Here is an 18,345-nt window from a genome sequence, read left to right on the forward strand (position 1 = left end):
ACTTACATGATCAGCTAAAGATTTGAGGAATGGGCTGTTGGAATGCGGTGCAGAAATGGTTAGCAGTAACAGCCTGGGTTATCACTACATCTGACATGGTCTTATGGTCTTGTAAACTCTCTCACATAAATAGTCTTACTTATCTGAAGATTTCCACTACCTTCCCAGAAAATGTGGGAGAATGAAGACCTTGTATGCTAGGATTTGCAGTTAACATCAAGTAAAACAGACCCATAAATTTTATGTTGAACCAAGTTCTGTTTTCAAATATACTTTGCAGGCTGATGAACCAAATGACATTTTCATCTCGTTACTGTTCATTAACCTAAGGAAGTGAAATCATTCTGCATATCTGGTCTCTCTTCTCTCACCAGACATCCCTCCATTCCTGTGTAAATAGTGTAAGTTCATCCATCACCAGGTAATCAGAAGACTGTCAGATCTACTGGCTGCAAAATTTGGAAGTTCTTATAATTTCATTTGAAATATGGAAAGACATATTTGAGAAACTGCTGGAAAGAGGAGTAGAAAGAGATGTATTTCACCAAATAATTAGTTCTTGTTTTGCACTAGATTTTCCATTATTTTTTTTCTTAATGATGTGGACTGTTTCTCTTCTGTGTTGTTCATATTTGGCCTACTTTCAGTGAACCTTATAAACAGGAGTGATTGCTGTAAATGAAATCTGGAAAGCATATACAAATATATACAGGAAGAAAAAATAATCTTGATACTATTAATCTCATGAAAGTTAATTTAACAGAAGTGGGCCTTAAATCATAGAGATTATGAATGTGGGGAATTTATTTAATCTAGTGTCCAAGGCGAGTTTTCATAGCTTTGAATAGTAAACATTTTGTTTAAGAGAAATCTCAAGAAAGCCCTCTGTCCATTTGAATGTATGTTAACATTCCTATGCTTGGGACCTCCCTGAACTCTCTTATTCTCTAACTTTTATGCTGTTGACTTTGCCTTTTTTGCTGGTAATGTCAGGCTTACTTGTCCAATCTCAGTTATGTGACTGAGGCACTCATCATTATTCATTGTTTGAATAAGATCTTGTTGTGTGCTCTGACTGAGTGATTGCTTATTCTCAATAAACAAAGACTTGCACTCAAGGTCTTTGAAACATTTCTTACTCAACTAGTCAATTTATATGCACAGAAGGCTAACTGTCCCTCTGCTATATTAATTTCTTCAAATAGGTATTCTCTTCATCATTTTAGAAAGGAAGAGAGAACAGTTAGGAGGAAGTATTATTTTTACAGTCCTACTTATATTTCTGTTTAAGCTATGGTGTTTTTCTGGGTGCTTCTTTAATATGAAGTCACAGTGCAAGATATTACATTAATGAACTTCATTTATTCTGAAATAGAATAAAGTAAAATCCCAGAGATGCTAGAAGAGGAGGAGCACTGAAAACCATTGTCTCCCTATGAGAAGAGAGGGAGCCCAGAGTTATGTTGTGAATATCAGTAAGGGATGATGCTCAGCTCAGAGCTTCATCTGGGAACAGTATCAGCTGGGAATGCAAACACTTTGCAGGTGATTTTAGTTAATAGTCCTTTGCATATTTTTCCTCCTTCACTGACACAACTGATTAACATAAATTTTAAAAAATATCCTAATACTGCAGTTTCATAATGACAGTTCAGTCTGCCCTGCTGTCATTAAAAAAGTCCTATGGCATTAAATTTTTCCCAGTCAGCCTTACCAATTAATATCTTGAATATGTGAGAGATAACAGCTGATTAAAACTTTCGATGTCTACTCCAATAGAAAGATGTAATCTGGTGGTGCAAATCTGCTATCATTTTACTGTAAGGGGGGAAGAGAAATCTCCTGCAGTTTGCTGACATTTTGCAAAGTGGTAATAACTCCACTGTGCTGTGCAGACAGAAAATAACACAACTGTCTGCCTTCTCCTGTATGCACCGTTCACTTCTATCTTCTTCTATGAGAGAAAGAAAATTCTAATGCAAAGGCGAGGTCAACAGAATTCTTCCAAATGAAATTAATGATATCACTATAAAGGCGAACATTTTATAGCTAGTATATATGCAGCTGACAAGTTTTATGGCACTTCTATAGTAAGAGTTAACCATACTAAAAAAAAAGTATGTATTCTAACCTATTTGAATAAGGTTCTTCACCCATCCCCTCTTACTCTCTGTATTGGGATTGAATTGGGCTGGAGAGGGAGGCAAAATATTTTATTGACCATTTTTTTTTCTTTATTCTCTGTGATCGTAAGAAAAGTTATGTTATTTACAGAAATGTCAAGGTCAATGCATACCTGTAATGCTATGCACATAAAAATATACGTGAAAATTCCCTTATACTCCTGCATTCATCTACTGCATAATGGTAAGTAGGCAAAGTTTATTCTTATGCTTACATTAGTTAAATCATCCATTCTTTTAAAATGCGGCATTATAAACATCACTTAGTAATTTTTTATGTTCTGCATATCATTAATATTTGGAGGGAAATATGTGTCTTGAAAAGTTAATTGAAACAGCAGATCGGAATCTTCTCCCACATGCAAAGGTAGATCACACATAGATGCAGTAAGATGCTAGATTTACATCAATTCAAAATAGGTGTAAACATGAGAGAAGAGTCAAGCTCTATTTTTCCTGTGAGCGAAGAGTGACTAATACACAAGAGGCTAATTTAGTAGGAACATTTAGTCATGGCTTCTTGTATCTGGGCCACTTTGTAAAACACATTATTATTCACCAGTAGTTGTAGATAACAGTGTGCTGGAAAACTTAGGACACTGCAATAAGAATGGAACCCCAACTTCGTAATTACAAGACATGAACAGCAATTCTAATGTAATCCTCTTTAAATTTAAAGACCCCACCTCCACCCCCTAGTCTGTTAAACCTTAATTTGATCAGTAAAAAGGGGTTCTGACTGATCAGTGCTGCTCCTTTCCTACTGCCTGTAAATCTGGAGATGGCAGCTTATTGCTCCAACCCTATCAGGACGTTCCTGAGTTTTCTACATGGGTCTGTTCGTTTTTCTGTATTCTTATGTCCTGTCCATTCCCAGTAGATTTTCACCTTGGTAATTCTCAACATCTGGTAAGTCTAGTTGCTGTGATTGATACTTTATGCTCTACCCGCTTCCATTCTGCTTGTTTATCAATATTTGAACAATGCACACTGTCTCCCAGTGACCCTCACTCTATCCTTTTTTCCTTTGTCAGAGACTGCTCTTTTTGAATAATAATTTTGACTGAATAATCACTTTGTCTCTAGAGACAGACCCTGCTAATCTCATTTCCATTTAGTCTTTGCATCCTATGGGTTCTTATGCCACACAACATCCTGCCTTCCAGAGCCACATTATCCAACGTAACTAACACCTGCTGCATCTGGATTCATTTTTTTCCCAAAGTGGAATAAGCTTGTGCAATAAAGTGTTTTGAAATGATTTTTTGGGAGTATATGAGTATCCCTACATATATGCACATGTGTTACTAGCTGTGTGAAAAGATAAGGTAGCAGGAGGTAGTCAGGCTTTTGAGAGTTTTATCTTGCAGTCTTGTTTTAGCCCTCAAAATTTACCCTTATGGTGGAAATCCCAATGTGCCAGGTCAGTGATAGTTTTGCCCATAATCTTTATTCAGAAGTCTTAATCAATCATCTAAATATCAGCCATAAGTTACCTCTAACATATAATTTAATATTTTTATCTGTATTGAATATTCCCTGGGATGCTACTGTAGAATCTGGCAAACAAGTCTGATATACATGTAGTATTTCTTGTTACACATTGTAAGATACAGTACAAAATTTTTAGATTCTGTGAATATTTCTGATACTGCAGGACAATACCTGTACTGGAGCTTGAGGACAACTTGCGGCTGATCAGGTTTAAGTACTCTTCGTACATTGAAGGTGATGTTAAATGGGAGTTTAATGACATGGATGAACTCAGGACATACTAATTCAGCAGTAGAATAAGTCCTCTGTCCTAAAGAGAACGCGCTAGGGCTAAAAATGTTTTGTTCTTGTCACCAAAGTCTTCAATGGGATCAGCTTCATCTTGCTGGTCTTTAGGTACAAGTTATTGAGGGTGGGAGAACTCAGGTAAGCAGGAACTGGACACTGACCGGGAAAGACATGGGTCAATCTATATCAGATTTTAGGGAGTATAAATGAAAGTGATTAAGAACCAACTTTCGTACCAAATTCTTCCTAATTTTATGATTGTGAAGTTAATATTGAAGTTCATTAAGAGAGTATCATTCTGCAGGATTTGTAATTTTAATGGTTAATGAGTCTGAACAGGTGTGAGAGATTAGATGTAGCTGAGGATAGCAAGCTGGTGGAGGAAAATACCAATGTTTATTACATTCAGTCTTTGCTTGAGGGATAAGAAAAGGGAAGAAATCACCTTGTCCAGGACAGAAGTTTAAAAACATGTTTCCTGCAGTATAATCTATTCTTTTCATAATTATCAGTTCATGGGTGATTACCTGAGGAGGCTGCTTGTGCTAGATGATTAACTGAGTATCCATATATCATATGACTAACTTGGGCATCATCTGCTCTTTCTAGTGTCAGAGAAGGTTAAGAACCAGTCTTTTTGACCTACAGTAAATGCTAATTGACATCATATTTTACTGGAAGGGCTTGTCCCCAGTCACAACAGAAAACTGCATTTTTGTAATCACTGGCTGTGGCTGTCATTACTTGGCAAGTCATAGCCTTGTCCAGCTTGTCCAGGCAACCTTCTCTCTGTTCTGTATGTATATATATGTATATATTTTTTTCCTTCTTTTTTTTTTTACTCAGGAGATATTAAAACAGGCTGTAGCTTTTTTCAGTGGCTAGAAGTGGTGCATTTCCCTAATCTGTGGAAGAAAGTATGCCCAATAAGCTTGAATAGTAAGAACTGATTCCAATGCAACCTAGAATTGTGAATTGTTTGCAAGTTTAGAACTGGGGGACCAGCATGGTCAAGGATAAAAGGGGGTATGAATTCAGGTGAATAATTATTTAACATAAGAAAAAAAAACTTAAAAGAGGACAACTTTCTGAATTGCAGAGAAGAGTAGTTCAAATGTAATAATGAGTCTTCTGTGATACATCTTTGTAGATTTGATGGAAAAAGGGAAATGTGATATAAAAATCAATATTCCTCTCAAAATGATAAGAATTTTGTTTACGCTAACAAGTTTTTTCGAGCCTCAATGGAATGGTCTCTCTTTGACCTCGCAAAGCCCTTGATATGTGCACATACAAATAACTTTGGCAACTGGTGCCAGAATGACCAGGCCCAGCCCAGGTGTAAGTGAGTACATAGTTTTGCAAGTAAGCACACAGAATTACAAACATATCTTTCAACCTTAACTGCCTCGCAGAAAATAAACACTCCCAGTTACATGATCTCCCCTATTGCCAGGACAATACAAATCACGAAGATCTGTGATAAGACTCTGCTTTTAATGAAAGAAGATTGTATTTCTCCCCAGATCCCTCTAAGTCCTTGACTTCATTTGAGAGAGAGGGGCAACTAAATTAAGTTGAGTTTGAGAAGTATGGAAAATAAAGTCTCCCGTGACCTCTCTAGGAACAGGGTTTGAAAAGCTTTGAGAATAAGATGTGAAAATCATTCGGACTGTCAGCATGGGCTGGGACTGTTCAGTCTTTCTCATCCTCTGACAGGTGCTGAGCAATCACTCATGCTCTGTACTTCAGGGTTGCTGAGGCTGAGCTTCCTCTAGAGTTTCACTTGGGGAAACCAGGCTTGCGCACCACATCAAGACTGTGCACTTCTGTCCTGCTAAAGGGACATTACACTTACTGTTTGTGATGCTGTATGCATTTTGATATTATTTTCTGCGTTACTCCTCTGATGAAGCACTTGTTCTTACCGTAGACAGGTAAGGCATGGGAAAGGTTGCATTAATGAAGTGGTACAATGAAGAAAACTGTAATCCATGCCTAAATATTGTGAAAGAACCTCTCATTTAACCACACCAATGTGCCAGCACTTACTGTGGTTTTATACAGTTAATACTGTTTGCCATTTGCAAATGTTCTAAACTGGTTAGACCTCTTTTTCACTGCCATGAAAGACAATGAGATTATTTTAAAAATCTAAAGGCTTAAAATAAATGTATTATTTTGGGGTTGACTGTTTGCTTTCAGTGAGTAGTGAGGATAAAGTCCCCTGCTCCTAATTGGTATGTGGCTGTGTCCTGCTGGGTGTTCAGCTGTAAGGGCCAGGCAGCACACGTGCCACAGGACCACAGCCACCTGCTCCACTCTGTGGAGAGGACCTCACTCTTCTTGTGTCCACCCAACTGCTCTGGCTTCCTGGCTGCTTCTGCTTTTGGCTGATCATCAGGATGGGTGGAAAGGCCTGCCAGGATTTCTGATACTTTTGCCATGGCCAGTCAGTGAGATGAGAAGACTTTTAGCTTCCCTTTTGCCCCAGAGGGAAGGAGACCAGTGAAGGTGACCTGTCATCTGTGGGGACAGGTGTCATGGCAGGTGGAGGAGAGGTGAGGGGTGGTGAACCTCCATTCAAAGAAACTGTCCTCATTTAGCACACACAAGTGAAGCATGATGAAAGATTAAGAACAAAAGGAACAAAATAACCTGCTTTTTGCCTGCATAACTTCTCATGGGGTGCTACAGCTGCTGAGAGTTTTTATCAGATCCCTGGTAAGCAGGATATAACAGAAATTACTTTTCTAAATCCACATTTATTATTTGGTAATATTATGGGCTTGTTATGGCTGTGACTTTTGAGAGAACTTCCACCTGCTAATAGTGTGGCTGCAAGTCAAATAAGGGCATTGATGTAGAATTCTCAAGTGATGGTTAAAGTACTGTGCAGAGGGCCTGAGTTTCAAACATAGAAGTAGGTAGCTGCTATGCTTGCAAAAATGAATATTGAAATGTGCTGTCTGGCAGGTATTACCTTGCTTTGAGAGTTATTTTCAAAGACTAGTTATAATCATAGATTAATTTGCATCTTCACAATCATTGAATGCACTTACACCATGTATAGGAATATTCAAGACTAACTTCCAAAGTTTGACATAATTTTAAAAACAAATTCTGAGGTCAATCATATTTAGAAAATGGAAAAAGAAAAGAGAAAGAAAGAAAAGAAAAAAAAAACCTCCTTGCCTGCTGGAGATGCTACTGCCAGCTTCTCCTTATAAATAATATATTTATATAACTGTACAATCAGACACCTGTTTCAATATGTGCTTTCTAGTGGCTCCTCTGTGCCTTTTTGTTTGCTACTTGGAAATTCTGTGAACCTTCATATGGGGCAACATTGCTTTCCCTGCGGGTGCTCTAGAGATGTACAATGTTTCTTGCTGCTGTCTTTCAGTGGCTGTCAGCAGGCAGCTGACCAAAGAACCTTTATTTAGCAAATGTGAACAACTGCAGAATTTCTGTTTGCAAGACTGACGGGACCTGCCTCAATTTACTGGGAACAATAACAATGTTTCTCCCCCCACCGAATAAGTCTAGCCTGAAGCTCCCTGACATTAATAAATGACTAGATCAACCTCTATCACCTCCCTATCTTTTTCCAGCTACAATATGAAGTAGAGAAAGTAAGTCATGAGTAATACTTGTTGTAACTTGGTTTAAAAGTGGGAGAAATGCAGGGGAGAAGAGAAACTTCTCTTAACTTGTGTAAAAGCTAAGAGTTAAAATGCAGTGAAAGACTTACTCATCAGACAGATATTACTATATTGTGCTGTCTTTTCTGGAAGGAAGGCATTAGCAATCCAGCTGTTCATTTATATTCAAGATGTTTATATGATAAAGCTGTAATGAAATATTTAACCTGAAAACAACATTACGTAGAACTTCTTTTCAGTGTGAGAATGGAAAATCGGAGCAAAAGTCACTGGAAAGATCTTGTTTCCAAAATGGGTGGAGTGAAATTTATTTCAGCAAATTTATTAATAATTTGTGATGATCTGGGAGCAGAAATAAGATTCTAGCTGAGGCAGTGCTGAGCTAAGCACTGTTTTAGGAAGTCTATATCTTGACCAGTTTAGGACACTACTCTTTTTTCCAGTTTAGCCACCTGGGGTTAAATGTCAGTGCTGGGAAAGAGAAACTACATTTTTGTAGAATTTATTTATAATGATTTTAGCATTTTGTTCTTCATTTGGAAATTACCAGGTTCTTGCTAGTTCACTGGCTGATGAATCTTACTTTCCTTATTTGTTCTTTCTAGATCTGCTGTAGTTAGATACACAGTCTCTCTTTCTCTGCAACATAGAGGTGTACCCAACAGTTATGAGATATTTTTGGCTTTTTGATTTAGAGGAGGACTATGAAAACTTCATGTCTATTTTATGCATATTTTCCTCCTGCAATCCCTCTGGTATTCAAGTGAATAAAAGGAAATTAAGTTAAAAAAAAATTAAATCTGGTTTGACTAAACATGTGAAATTACTTACTTTGCAGGTAGATATTAAAATGGACATCTCTACAGGTTGCCCCTTGCCTTGAAACATTTTCAGTATTTATAGTATGTTTGGAAAAATGTCAGATGCCTTTGTGGGTCATAAAGAAACTTGGCAGCAGGTGAGAAATATGTTTCGCTACAAGAGTTTGGGGCTAGGAGCTAAACCCATGGTTGCTGGGCTTTGGACTATTACTTTAACAAAGGCAATGCTGCATCTTTCGTCTTGGATACCTGTATTGTTAATAAAACCAGTACCTTTGCTTTTTTTAGAATGGTAGAATCATAAAATGTCCTGAATTGGAAGGGATCCATGAGGATCATCATGTCCAACTTCTGACTCCACACAGGGCAAACTAAAAGTTAAACCATATATCTAAGAGAGTTGTCTGAATACTTCTTGAACACAGAGAGGCTTGGGGCCATGACCACCTCCCTGGGGAGCTTGTTCCAGTGCTTGGATTACCTTCTCAGTGCAGAACTTTTTCCTAATATCCAATCTGAACAGACTACCATTGGAGTGAAGTATATACATGATATCATCTTAATTCAGATTGAAACAACTGATGTGGAATATGGAGATTCCTATTAGCTAGGACAAATAACAGAAGTGCAGGATGCACAGAATTTCTGTCTGTGGCATTAGCTGCCTGTTGTTTCCTTGGACGAGCTGGAAACACAAGTGCAGGTTCACAAATCTCTCAGAGTTTTAAACTTAATTTCTTGAGAAACTGCATCTTCTCCTGCCATCATATCAGAACTACAAAGACGGGGGGATGTAACCAGGTATCTTTGTGACTCGTAGTAGGAAGGATATCCCTGATCATATCACTCTTGGGAGCTTCTTGATTTTGATACCAGCCACTCTTGGGCTGGCATTAAACAAGCTGATCTTTGGACCAAATGACAATCTCTATTTACCTGGTGGAATGTGGAGAATCCCTGACAGACTGATGTTAGGAAGGAAATAAAAGTGCTGTTTAACTACAGTTTCATTTCATTTGAAAGTATAGAAGTGTAGATGTCCTGAATTCAGACCTGATTGGCACGCTTTTTTTAGTTTATATCACAAGAATTATCAAGGTTGAAGTAGGACAGACACAAATAACCTCTACTAAAAATGAATTACTAAAATATTTCAGAATTGTGAAAGGATTTAGCCTCAGTCTTCTAAGAAAGAGAGATGTAGTTGTCCTTTTGTAAGTGTAGGGAATTTTAAGGCCAGTATTTTGTGAAGTGAGTGTTGGTTGCCTCAGTATTTCTATATCTAGTAGAGATATTTTGTTTGTTTATGGTTTAGCATGTCCTGGGCTAGGTAATTACAAACTGGTGCACAGCATTATCCACTTCTGAAACATTTGCCTAGCCATGAAACAATCTTGAGACAGACTTGGAATGAGAATACATATTTCAGAGGTCCCAGCCTTGAACAAGATTATTGCGGTTAAATCTTAATTGCTTGTATATATGCATTACAAGAATGGTTTATCATCTGAGATTTTTCATTTGTATGTGATATTCATATACAGATTGTTGAAATTTTCTGTTGACTAGACCTGATGGGGAGGAAGCAGTCCATCTGTAATGGTTTTCCAAATTTTTCTATAAATAATTAATCTATTTAAGCTGAAGTTTCTAAACTGCGTATATTTTGGTTGTGTTTTTAAGTTGCATTCAGTGTGAGCAGAGGCAAACTTTTCATTTATATGTTGATTTTCATTCTGTTATACTTTTGCTTCAAATAGTGCCCTAATTATTTACAAATATAAACATTGTTTTTCTCTAGTGAGTGAGTATGTCACATCCTGATTATATACATTCAAAACCAGCCTTGATAGCATTTTCGCTTCATATGAAGAGGGTTAATTATGAACTAGACTACGGATCTCAAATACATCAGCAAGCTAAGTAGCTGGTGACTGCTGCAATCAGTTAACTGCAAGGAAATGAAACAGGACTTATTTACATTTAGAGTGATGCCTGAGTTCTTAATCGCCTCAAAGCATTTAAAAATTAACTTTACTACCAACAGCTCAAGAGGCATAATGAACCCCAGGAGGGAGTTTTCTCCTCTTTCATTTACATTGAAGCCGTCTGTTCATTTACATCAGACTACTCTCACTCCAGTCTGTTTTCCTGCTAAAACCTCAAAAGTTTCCTTATTTCATTTTCTTAAATAACTTGTGGTTCATTTGATACGCTTCATCATAAATTAGTATTAAAACTGCAAGAACCATTGTCAACTACTGAAGTATATGCAGTCACAAATTCTTTAAGTACAAATAGAAGCAAACAGCTTAGTATTACTGTGTTTTGTTGTAGATGTATGTATTAAAAATGCAACAAAATATCTGTAATTATCATCTTCATGCTTTCCTGAGCTTTTGCACCTGCACAAGCACGTTTTATGATTTTATACATGAACATACTGAAGCTCTAGAAAAGGGGCTACCCTGTAATCAAATAAGCAGCTAGCAGCCTGACCAGTAATGACGTTTGACAATTGGTAATTTAGAAGATGGAAGCAAAGATATTGAAACTAGTACAAATTCTCCAAGCTTTCCACAATAACTTTGTTTTATCTTGACTCTTATTTGCCCTGAATCCCCTAATAGAAGCAATCCTTTCATAATATACTCAGCCAACCCATTATTTCTATATACTTGTTTTCCATTGCTACAAACATGAAGCACTAACACCTCCAAAAGTGGCCTGTTCCCTTGGGAAAGGTCTCAGCTATAAGGGGAAAAAAAAAAAATCTTTTCTTTGGAAGTTTTCCTTTAAAGTTTGAACTATTTTCCTGGGCTATTTACAGCTGAAGTCAAGGTGATATTTTGAGAGACAACAATAATGAAGAGTAGAGCAATCCAGCAAAACTTAGTAGGGGTAAAGCTTAATAGCAGAAGCTTTTTTCTTTTAAGTGGTGATTTAATGGACAAATTTAATTTAGATGTTTATATATCTATTAAGATAAGCAGAAGAGCTAGCAGTGAAGGTTTGTTTTTTAATATAAGAGACAACATAAGAGTACCTTGGCAGTTTTAGTAAACAGTAGATACACAGTGACAGTAGATATGCACATGTTTATTTAGTAAAGCTATAGGCATAGTTCTTTTAACACTTTTCCCTTTGTCTGCTCTTTCAGTGAAATTTCAGTCATAAATCTAATAAACTTATAAATGAATTGTTGTGACACCTTTTGTTACCTGTGTTTTTGCAAAGCTATTACTACACACAACTGTAAATCTCAAGTCTCTAATTATTTAGGCCTCTTATGGGAGAGTGCCATCAAACTGAACTAAGGTGTTCGGGCGAGCAGTTGTAGTTTGTGGGGCATTTGCACCACCACGGCTGCTAGAGAGAGTAACCCTGCCCCGACTGCCTCCTGTCCCCTCCTGCCCGTTGCATTAGCTCTGCACCCTCTGACCTGCTGCAGCTGCTTGGTGGATTGGATTGAAGAGCTGATACTTTGGGAAAATAAACGGTGTCACCACTTGCACAGCCTGGGGTAGTGTGGAGCTGGAAATAAGGGCCACAGCAGGGAAAGAGAAGCTAAGGTCTCTTTTTTTTCTGATGACCATGTCACCTCAACACTCTCAGACTGAAGCCTCAGTAGAGAAAAAAAGGAGGACTGATTGCAGCTAAGAAGAAATAAATGTTTTTATGTAAGTAACGTAGAGAGTGGTACCACAGCTGTAAGGAACCAGTGTCTATGAAACAACTACAGTTCAGTCTTGTAAATCCTTTTTCAGTCAGGAGGGTAAGAATTCTACTAACAAAATCTCTTCATCTTTTTACTGAGGTGATAAATACTCTAATTAGGAGACAGATAGATTTTTCTGTTGGCTGTCCTGGGGAAAGATGTGAGTGCTGATAGCTGTCACCTTGGGGGAGGCTGGTACAATATCTACCCACCTGCTGGTGAAGCTTGAGGAATTGTTTCCTTTCTTAGCCTAAACTTGCATAGTTAATATTACTCTCTATCTCTGCAGGAAATTGAATATGACACGTGGTGAAGCTGGGGGCTGGTATTGCTTCAGCTATCTGTTTTGTAAAAGAGCCAGAAAGTTTCTTGTATTGATTTAAAACAAAAGTGTGCTGTTGTGTATATCAGTGTTCAACATTTCAAATCTGTAAAATGATTCTCATATAACTTGCTAATGATGGACCATGTTGTGTGTTGGATTTGATGTTCTCTTTCAAAACTAATAGTCCATTTCCTCTTTACATGTCAAATTGTCCTGAACTCTAGGGTTTCTGTAAATAACTTATTTATACTACAAAAAGCCAGAGTTTGTAAATTTTTTTGAAAATTAATTTGCTTACAGTTGAGTGAAAGATTTTAATGATTTTCTTACCTGTTTTCCTATCTGATTTCTAACCTACACCCTTTAAATTTCTTTTTATAATTAATAGTTCCCTTGTTATGAGCCCTGATCAATTGTAGAAAATTTTAAAAATATGCTATGTTTTCTTATTCTATGTTTTCAATGTATTTTGATATAGATGTCTGTGCAGCAAATCTGACAGGGCTGAAGGACTGAGCAGGACCTGATTCTGAATTTAATAACAATTCTTGTTTTCTTAGCTCTGTTTTGTTTTTGTTTTTGTTTTTGTTGTTGTTGTTGTTGTTGTTGTTGTTGTTGTGGTTTGGTTTGTTTTTTTTCCCTCATATTTCTTTATGTTTTCAAAATGTGGGACAGAATTTAAGGAAGATTTCCAGATTTCCATTGACTAATACAAAAGCAGCTACAGTTGCTCTGGGAGCATCTAGCAGGAGTTTAGGATGCAAAAATATTGAAAGCATTCATAACTAGGGAAGCATCACTCAGTCATTCATTTCCTATTAGCCGCTGACTTTCCTAAAAATGATTTTATGTGGAGCATGTTCAGATATCATGGTTTTGTGTTAAATTAATGTCAGGTAATGAATTGCTGGGAATGAATTATCCAATGTGGTAACAGAATTGTTCAGATCCAGGTGCTCTTCAGGCACTGTCAGCAGGAACTGAGCTGAAACTCTAATTCCTGAGTGTTGCCTGCTATTGCAGATTTAGTGTCCTGCTTTACATAGTTTGTACTGAAGGAGCTAGAAAAAGGCTGCCTGGCAGCTGACTCCTTTGGGAATCCCTGCTAAAATGAAATGTATATTTCATAAGGCCATCCCAGGGAACAAAATTTTAAGTAAACATACATTTTAAATGAGTAAGCAATTGTCTACTGGGATACTGTGTATGGAGCTTTATTTTTATATATATATATATATATATATACACTCATCTTTCAGTGTGGGGAATTACACACATAATCCACAAGTAGAGAACATGCTGGTTAACGCTTAACATCCCTCTGAACACAGCTTTGCAAGCTAAATCAGTAAACACTATAGGAAGGATATTCTCTGCATAAGGCCCAGTTTCACTAAAGTCAAGTCAAAACTCTGCTGCCATAGGAGAGTGTTTTACTGACATATAGACTCTGCAAGAGGTGTGCTTGGGTATTCCTGGAGAGCACATTTTAACTGGACTTACCTGCAGTGACTTGAAGGTAACTATATTTGGAATATTTCTGGATATTGATATGTATTTGTGTGACACAGTTCCTGTCATCATAATTCAGCTTTAATGGGTTGGTTTGTTTAAGGTTTGTTAGAAACTGGACACAGTGAATGTTTAATCTCTTGTGACTTTAAACATCTGTGTCATAGGTGTCTACACCTGAGTGAATTGTTCTGGACTCCTCTTATTTTCAGCTGGAGAAGTAGATACTGTTGTAGTGTATTCACGTGGTTTGTTTTAGGTCTCTTCTTAGGATGAGATGTCTTAGATCCTGGACTCTGTCATCTACATTTTGACTATTCACAGAGATGAGGATGACTGGTTCAGATCTAGATGCCTGTCTCTAGCTGAAGGCACAGAAACCCTACCAATGCTGACTCGCAAGACTTTGTTTTGTTGTTGCTGTTGTTGGGATAGAATTCTGAAGTTGCATCTTTAACATTAATAATTTTATAGAATACAGTTTTTTATTTTATGTTTATGTGGGAAAATTGGACCTGAGTGATAAAGGAAGAAAATTTGATGAATTATTCAATGATTTTCTCTTTCTTCACTTCTATAGTTCAACAGAGCTATAAATAAAGGCATTTATGTATGTGTGTGTATATATATAGTTGGAAAAACTCTTTAGGACAAGGTGAACAGAGTGATTTCTTTGTTGTTTTTTCATGCTGCAATTCAGGCTTGCTGCTATGATACCTTTTCTGAACTGATTGCATCAGTCTAAAAGAATAGATTGTCGAATATGCCAAAGAACAAAAGTAAAATAGAGTAAAAAGAATGTCTTCAGATCTGGACCCTTCATCCTTTCAAGTCCTCTTGCATTTTCAGAAAGCACTCAGATCTTATCTGCTGCCTACAAAAAAATAGCCACATTAAAATTAGCAGCACTCAAAGACAAGTTAGAGGATCATCTCAAAGATTTTAAGGTACACAGCACATCCTGTACTCATAGGTACATATAAAACTGTTTAGCAAGTCACAGGGTGGGATAGTTGATTTTTTGTTAATAAGACTTAGCATTTGTGCCTCTTCTATATATGTAAGTAGTCTCTTATTAATAATGAGAGGAATTTATGTTTTCAAACATATTTGTCCTTACCTCGCACTGCTCTGAGTAGGAAAACAGGTCACTTGAGAAATAGACGCAGTCAAGAGCATGCTCTGACAGGGCTGCATTTAGTCCATCTTTCACCTAGGAAGAATCACTGCAAAGGGGTTCCTCTTCTGTTTGCTATGTGTATGTTGCATGCCCACACCACTGCTTTCTCTGCAAGAACTTGGTGTAGCAGGTCATTGTGCCATTTGGCAAGGGATTGAAATCAAAGGGGGGAATTACAGAAAAAACACACAGAAAAGATAAAGATTTCACAGTGCCTTGATCTTACAAGTTTTTCTTACCCTGTCCCCTGTACTTTTTACATTGCTTATGTCAATACTCCAAATTACGTCAATATCCAGGAAAGGATTAATCCCGTTTGACAAGTCAGTATAAACCTAGATGTCATGCTTTTTTTTTCTATCCTGTGGGAAGAGAAGGGAGTCAGTAATTAAATTGTGTGTAAATGGACAAAATGGCAGTGTATGCAGTCTGGTTAAAACTCAGGTCCCAGTGCAGTGTGAGGTTGGAGGATGGGCTGTTCAGCTTTGGCCGTGCAAACATAAAACCTGTGAAGGTAGACGAGGACTGACGGTACAGGGCTGACCGAACTCAAGCCAGAGGAAAACCTTGCTTCTTAGATAGTTCCTCTTTTCCTTACACTTTGTTTCTTTTTCATTTTATCATTTTTTCCCTTTGCAATATATCAGCTGCAGCTTAATGGGATACTGAGGTGGACAAGGGATGTAGGTCCTTATAGTTCACTGGACTTAATTCTTAATAGTTTTCAGTTAAAAAAAAAAAAAAAAGAGAAAAGAGTCATTCTTGTTCATACACTGCAATCTGTTATGTTAACTCTATTGTGTTTGTATTGTTGGCGTATTTTTTTAAGCACTTGTGTAATAGTGTATTAGAGAAGTTTGAGGGGTAAATGTAGGTAAACATTGATACATTAATCCTGACCATTATGTGTAGTGTAAAATTCATACTGAATTTGATGTATACAATACATTTTCTGTATATCAATCTATTTCATTATTTTCTTGTACAGGAACTACCTAAATTTAGCATTTTTAACAATAAAGAATCAATGTAGGTCATGAGATGTTAGATCTCCTTCCTTCCCTTGCAATGTCTTTTATTTCTGAGTTACATGGCAGTAACATGAGACCATAGGAGCCTTTATAAAATATATATATTAGTGAAAAAATAAAGATTATGAAATTTATGTTCAGTGCTCTGAGGAATTGTTTTTGCATTGATATTATATTACAAATGATAGGCTACATTGTAACTTAACAAAGGCATGTATGCTCACTTCCAGTTGATAGTGTCAAAAATAACTTTTGGTAGTAACATTCTGAATTGTTAATCATATTGTTGTTCTATGCTGAAATCCTTGACCTAAATATTTATGAGGGAATCGGTTCTACAGTACACGACATTAGTGCCCTGCATTATGTCCATGTAAGCAAGAGTAACCTTCATTATTCACATGCTCTCAGAGACAGTGGCAGTGGTTGGGAGTGGGAAGTCTGAGCCCCTGGATCCTGGGGGTTTCTCTTGCTCATTTTCTGTGTCTCATTCTCTCTCTGCAGATCAAACATTCCCTGAAGTGTGGTAGAAGGCAGGAAGAATGACATTTGCTAATTTGAATTTCAGAAAGCACCTAAACCACATTCTGATCTCCAGGTAAGTGTCTGTGAGACACTTGGCTTTGACACTTGTTAAAACTTAATCACATATCTTTTTGGTGCCAAGCTACTGTACGCAGACCAAAGAGAGGAGTATGCATGAGTATGTGCTTGTGTTTGTGAGGGAGGGAATACTGCATTCGTTTGTACAGATGACGTGAAGTAAAACCAACATTGCTCTGAAAAATATGAGATCAGCTTATGGAAAAGGAGGAAAGATTTTGTGACAACTGAAAATTTTAAACTACAGGTGTCCTAATGCAGTTGCTCTATGCAAGATTTCAAGAAGGAAACATCTGGGAACATGTAATTTACTAATTTAAATCAGGCTTTATTTTTGTGTATTCATTCTCTTCCTCTTCCCCCAAACTGCTTTTTAAAAATACCCTCAGGTATGTCACGGGCTATGTCAAAGTCCTTTCTTAAGCAGTAACTGTCAAATGTAAAGAAGAAGAAAAACAAGTAGCATATTCTAAATGTCAACAGTAACTAAATAGGTTCTCTCTGTGAAGATCTGTATCTCCAAAGAAGTTTGAAACATGTTATCTATACTGTGAAACTGCATATTAACCATGTAAAGGATGTATATGCTAACCAGTGACTCAAAATGAAGTATTTTGCTTTAGATGCCTCATTGTATTTATTAGACTGAAGATTGCAAAATATTTCCTGTGCATTCACTTATATTTGAAAACAAATTCATTTCAGTCAGGACTGGGCTGCTTCTTTTGGAAGTATTTGAGGCATTGAATTTTGCCAGCCTGAGTGCTTATGGGAGGTCTATTGTGTATGATCTTGTTCAAATATTGCATACACCAAAAGTGCTATGAAAGTGCTATGCTGAGATAACCAACTATGTTGGTGCTGATGCAAGATTGACTCACTGTCTGCTTTAGATATCAGACTGAGATACAATCTAGTGCACCAAAATTTAGGAGCCTGTGTTCCTCAAAGAGTCGGTGAAAAGGGTGGGCACCTCTGAAGGGTGACTTGTGCAAGCTGTCAAGGGGAATGGCATGAATATGCCCCATTGTGTTTGCTTGCAGACTAAATATATCTGACAAACAATATTTCCATCAGTTTCATGGTATGTTTGCTATGTCAGCATGTTTATGCCAGCAATCAGCTGCCATATTTTATGCTCATGTAAATATGGCTTAATGCATGAAATGGAAAAGATTCCCATGCTCCCTGATGGGGATACTTCATGGAACATGGGACATAGTTGCTGTTAGCACTGTGCATGTGATTGGTGAACAGGGGAAAATAGACCATTAAATGCTGTGTGCTGCATGTGCTGGAGATGATGTGAGACACTGCTCAACAGAGCAGAGGTCTGTGATCCCTTAAACATGCTCTCCATCAAATGATTAAATACAGCAGTCCTGCTAAGTTACACGTACTTTCTGGAACAGGGTGATATACAAACACTTAACAGTCTTAGCTATGTCAAATATTGTTATCAGGTATAGTGACCTTGTCTATGATGTTCAAAAATAAACCCAAAAGTGTGCAAAAGAGGATAGTT

General features: G+C 37.2%; 1 long non-coding RNA gene across 1 annotated transcript in view; it reads left to right on the plus strand.

Moving 5' to 3' along the window:
- Window positions 1-18,345, plus strand: part of LOC116959066 — a 186,166-nt gene that overhangs the window by 94,677 nt on the left and 73,144 nt on the right. The window contains exon 4 of the long non-coding RNA XR_004405618.1: window positions 16,722-16,815. This is a non-coding gene — a long non-coding RNA (uncharacterized LOC116959066). The remainder of the gene's footprint in view (window positions 1-16,721; window positions 16,816-18,345) is intronic.

The sequence above is a fragment of the Tyto alba genome, unplaced genomic scaffold (assembly GCF_018691265.1).
Source record: "Tyto alba isolate M040663 unplaced genomic scaffold, T.alba_DEE_v4.0 Super-Scaffold_38, whole genome shotgun sequence".
NCBI lineage: Eukaryota > Metazoa > Chordata > Aves > Strigiformes > Tytonidae > Tyto > Tyto alba.